We start from the raw sequence: 6,032 nt of genomic DNA on the forward strand, positions 1-6,032 counted from the left end.
TTTACTTCCTAGGGCTCTTCTGGGAACTATATGGAGTGATATGTGTGAAATACTTGGAACAGTGCTTGACCTGTGCCTGTGTCATCTGTTGTTACAGTTGTTGTTGTTGTTCTGTGTGCATTTCAATTTAATGGGCAGATGGGAGAGTCTTTGCCACATGCTAGGGACATGGACTATAAGAGAACTATTGTGCATTTCCCTCTCCCACTCTTTTGACTCAAAGACTGAGGCTTCACACTGTGGCCTGGAGTTCCTGCAATGTAGAAAACAGGGGCTGACAGGTGCTCTCCTCTGTTCTCTGAGCTACTACTTCTTGAACAGTCAAGAAACACCTCTCAAAATGGCTCGACTTGTTACAGCAGCTTTGGGCTTCCACTTTGCCACCACCCATGTCTAGAGGAAGGGCAACAAGCAGCACAATGGGTCTTCAGCTGTGCTCAGGGTAGAAGGGGGAAGCACCACCTGCCATTCTGTCTGGCATCCTTTATGAGAAACCCACTCACTGCCTTCTTCATCTTCACCCACTATGAAACCTTTAGTCTCTGTCCTCTTTCCCATGCACTCTCCTACCCCAGGACACTGCAGGCATGGTATAAAAATACAATAGTTCCTAAAAGGTTCAATAACACCATCCCATTTGTGTTCGCATTTAAAACAATTCACAATTCCAGCCAATAGCCAGACTCTAGCAGCAGGTAGGGCTGGGGAGGGAGCCTTCCTGAGTCATTCTCCCCCATCGCTGGGCTCACAATTCAAAGAACGGCAGCATTAGTGGTGGGCAGTCAAGAAATGCTTCTCAAAGGCCAAAGGACTTTAGCAGATGCTGGAGCAATGATTAATAACAACATGTAAGGCTTCAGAAACAGTCAAAGTGTGCCAGACATGGGAATTGGCAAAGACAAAGGTGCAACAGCAATTGATGTGCACCTGCACAGGATAGTGCTACAATTATGACAGCATGCAAATAAGTGTGCAGGGGCATAAATATACACAGATGTATTTATTTATATTAGAGGACATTTCACACTACACAATACATCAGCTTACGTTACCTCATTTGATTTTCACAATTGATCTGTCGGATTGACAAGGTATGATATGATTCTTCATGTCACAGGGAGGAAATTCAAGCTCAGAGAGAGGAGCAACTTGTCTAGTTCTTAAAATCAGCAAGTACGGAACTTGGTTGTCAACTCACAAGTTCTAATTCTAGGTTCAGTGCATTTTTCCAGATGCCCTCTCGCCTCTCCTTCTCCCCTCTCCCCTCCACTCCTCTCCTCTTTTATCCTTCTGTCCCTCCCATGTGTTTCTCTCTTTCTGCTCCCCACCTCTTAGCAGTCCTGTGCTTGGACAAAGGTTTTGCAGGTAAGTCAGGCTGCTAGAATAAGGCTCCTTTGTGCCAGATGAGCTCATATCTCCTTGCAAGTCTCTCTTATGAGGAATGAGTCCCAGTGGTTAGAGTGCTAAACTGTCCATGTGTGCCATCTCCGGCCTGCTGCAGGCTGGAGCTCCCATTTATATGTTCTCTGACCACTGGGGAGTCAAGTGTACCCGAGGCAGAGGGGAGTCCTCCTCAAGAGACTCATCTGCTCAATCATGCCACACCAGAGACATAATATCCCAGGGTGAGAATAAGAAAAAGGACAAGAGAAAAGGTACTTGGGGAAATAACCAGCATTAAGAGAAAAAAAAAATGCCAATATGGCTGGCTGGATTGCTTACATTGATGGAGCTACGTGCACTTAGGGGGTTATAACAATAAACAAAAATAAATAGAAAAAGAATTGAATCACACAGGCTGCATATGTAAATGTCACTATCAGATAGTCATTCCTAGCCATCCAACTGGACCAGCAATTGATCACATCTTAGCCCAAGAGACTTGAGGATGTGAAGAAAGATACAACCTGGTCTCTGAGATTGCCCCTCTTCAAGTGATTTCTAAAATCTTCTTTGGTTTGGGGACTCCATAGGAATCCTGGATGCAGGTGCAGGTGTCCCACCCCATCACACACACACACACACACACACACACACACACACATCACAGATCCCATCTAGACCTGTACTCACCAAGAAGATCCTGTGCCAAGAACTTCTCTTCACATCAGACCCTAGTCTCCTCCAAGATGCTCCACCTGGAAAGACTTTGATCGTCTCATCCCAGTATGAGTGACTTCCAAGAAAGGAGCTTCCAATGCTTTGTTCTGGGTAACATATGTATGCCCACGCCTTAAGCCAAGGAATAAGACTGCAGGCAAAAGCAGTCTTGCAGGGCACACCCCTCATTATCCCCCAGTGTCCCAGCACAGGGAAGTAGAGAACTATTAGAAGCTCTATCCTTGGCTCAACCTTCAATTGCGGTGCTAGGGATAGGGACAGAGGGGTCCTAGACTCCCCACTCCCCACTCCAATTTGCACTTCAGAAAGCTTAGGGCCTGATGTGATCTCCAGAGTTGGCAGGCAGTAGGGCCATCTGCTAGCAAATAAGAGTCCCAGGAGGCCTTGCTCACCCACACCTCCTTCTACTCCTGGACTCCAGACCCTGGCTCCTGAGAGGCCCCACATCTGGAGAGAGCTAGGCTTGCCCTTTCTGACTCACCTGTTCTCTTGCACCCTTGCCAGTTCTTACAGGTGAGATCCTTCAGAGCCCCTCTGGGAGTCATCAAAACCCTTTGAATTGATTTCTACTTCTCACCTTAGGAAAACAAGTACCATGCAGTCATTCCTCTGTGATGCAAACTGATTTGTGGTTTCACCCTGAACCTCTCTCAGCATCCAGAAATACCCCAGTCTAGGTGTTTAAACAACATTCTTCCTCTCACACTCCTGCCCCATTCTCAACTCCAGCTTTTCCACATTTTCTTCTTACCCCTAAACTTTCCCTCCAAGTTTTGCTGGACTTTTTCCCTCTGTACTCTGGGGTAGCTGGTACACAGCAGCAGAAAACATTTTTAGGACAGTGGCGCTGGGGCCCCTCCAGAAAATGGAATGAAGTTTACCCTGGTGGGAAAAGAACAAGGGCCTTCCCTCCAAAGGGAACAAGGAACCAAGGTAAGTAAAGCCATTAATGGCAGAAATTACTTTATTGTGAGAAGGACCTAGGGCCACTGGTTGGGCTGGGAAGGTGAAAACATGAGATCAGAGAATAAGAATTTTCTAAACACACTGATCCTCAATGATATGGACATTACCTGGTCCTGTGTGCTTTGTCTTGGAGCCCTCACCCTATCATGCAACATTCCATAGGGATGAACTTAATGGCTGGAGGCACTTACAGTCAGAAGAACCCCAACACGTGCACCTAACCGAACACTACTTTCAAGAGTGCCATTCCAGGACACACTCTGCCTTAAGAGTTGTGTGTATATTTAAGTCTTACCTGCAAAGAAACGAATAGCTCTTCTAGGACAAGGACTAGATCTCCTTCAGCATTGCTTTTCCTCCTCACCACCATTCTCAAGCCCAGCACAGGGTTGGATGCACAGTAAGGAAGTTGCATGGGAACCATGGGAAAAGCTGCACTTGTGTACATGAGATCCAGGCTTTAGCCTTAGACCTGTCTAATTATCTTGTGACTTTAGGAAATTCACTAAAATCCTCTGAGCCTTTGCTTGCTCACCTGTAAAACAGGGCTAACTAGACATTTGGGCCACCTTACTTCTTTAATGGAAAACTAGCTTTAAAATACCTTAAACTAGTGTGTGCTACTCAAATTGTATATACTGCAGACCCTGGCATTCACAGATTCTCTTACCTCATCTTTGACTGTTTTCATGAAACCCCAAATCATATGACACAACAGTAGGTTACCCTTTTGCTGGAGTCTGATTTTCATTTAGGGGCTGATATAGTAGGCTGAGGCAGGAGCCTGGAGAGCAAGGCTGGCTGACTGCCCCACACTCATCGACCCCTCGGCGTAGCGGTTCTTCCCTATGGGCAGGCATTGCACCTCTCGCTAGAGATCTGAAGGTGCCTTGTCGGTTCTTACTTGTGCCTCTAGACCTTCGTAACATATCTAGAATACCTCCGGTTGCCACTTATGCCCACCCTGGACTATCTCATTTTCCCTGGGCTGTTACAGCATCCTTATAACTCATCAGCTTATGTCTACTTTGTCCCTGATTGACTGCTTTGAACACAGCAGCTGATATGATCCTTGAAAATCATAAGACACATCCTGTTGTTCCTTCAAACGCTCCCATGTCTTCCCAGCCTCCCCATCACACCCAGGACCCTCTGAGGGCAGAGACTACTGTGTCAAGGACATGGAGGGCATTGAGTAAATATTTGTAGAATGAGTGAGTGATCATTGTTCTGCATTTATAGAGAAAGGGAACTACATATGACTATTTTTCGTGCATCTGAGATTCATGGAGGCCTCAGGATATAACCTCACAGATGTCAAGACTCTCCCACATTACAATAGTAAATAATCCATACATATTTAATTGTATATGGAAGTGAATTGAATGACACCTAAATCCATATTTCCAGACAATGCCCAGAATCGGTGTACAAATAAATCCATGACTGGGCACTGAAGCATGAGGCTGGTCCACGTGCAACCTAAGAGAGGGTGGGGTCAGATGACAGGGTGAGAGGGAGAAGGCCACCGACAGGTGCAGAGAGCTCCCTGAAGCTGCCCAGGGCAAGGCAGTTACTGCTACCCGCAGGGGAGGGGTGCGGCACCTGGGTGACTTGCTGAGAAAATTCTGTGGAGTATGTTAATTTCTTTGGGACTTCAGAGGCCCCATAACTCTTGGAGATTAATAAGAATCTGGGAAGTATCTGTCTTTGCCGGCTGCTTTCATTTGCGCAGTAATAAAGCTCGCCTTTCTTGTTTAATAAAAACAATGTGGAAACAAATGGTTCTGTGCACAGTCGAACTTTAGAGAAATGAATTCGGTGGCACGGAGGGAAGTGTTTCATCACGCTGCCGGCTCCCCAAGTCTAAAACGTAAGCCATGTTTTCTTTCCCCTCCACCCCCATTGCACTCATACACCTCTCCCCATGTTGTGGTGGTGCCTTTGGACTCAGTCCTGGTGTGCCAGCCACGTGGGCAGAATGGAAGGGGACAGCAAGTCCCCTGCGTCTGAAGGCCCACATTTGTTCTGTAAACAGGAAGCCAGGGCTTGGCTCCTGAGACTCCAGTAGCTAGAAGCACATGAGTGGAGGCCCAGTCCTAGACTGGAAATAAATATGATGAGGAGGAACTAGCTTTTGTGTAAAGGGAAATCTGCCTGAGAAGAGAGACTGTGGAACAATTTAATAGTCTCACTGAGACATGAATCGTTAATGTGTCCCAAGAAGAAACCGGGATTCCATTGCTCACTGGTTCATTCATTATGCTCAAGTGGATGGACAAGGGCAGGCAGACTGTCCCCATCTGACTGCCTCAGCCACTGAGTCCAATGACCAGCTAACCAAGCAAACACCCTGGCTCAAACAGTGTTCCTGATGCCACCCCCCTTCTTTTCTCAATTGGGAACCCTTGAATTTCTAACATAGATAGGGCATAAAAGCAACAGCCTTTGCTGGAAAGCTGTGTTTCCTCCTTGGGATCCTGTATGACGACCCGGGAAATGGCATTAAGGATCTAAACCACATTTACGATGGGGAGAAAGACTAGTGGAGCACCTCCCCACTGCCGGAAAACTCAGAAAACACAGGATTTATTAACTGCCTACTATGTGCCCTGCCCTGCTGGCCACCATCCCCAGGGGGACACATGAATCACAGTAATGAATTAGAACCTCATTAAATTAGACAAGGAGGGGGTCTGGCCTATCTGCATTAATGAAGATCTGATTTATTAACTATCTTTAAAGAAATGCAGTTTTATTACTTTCAAGTGTACGCATTGATTCATATCAAGTGCCAGCAAGCATTGCCAAGTGGAGGTCCTGATGGCCCTGCCTTTACGAAAAGATAAGATTAATTTGTAATTAACAGCATCCATTTGCATGGAAACAATTAATGGGCGAAAGACCTCATAAAAACAGTGCAATCTATTAACTAGATTAATAAT

The sequence above is a fragment of the Trachypithecus francoisi genome, unplaced genomic scaffold (assembly GCF_009764315.1).
Source record: "Trachypithecus francoisi isolate TF-2019V2 unplaced genomic scaffold, Tfra_2.0 Lachesis_group19, whole genome shotgun sequence".
Lineage (NCBI taxonomy): Eukaryota > Metazoa > Chordata > Mammalia > Primates > Cercopithecidae > Trachypithecus > Trachypithecus francoisi.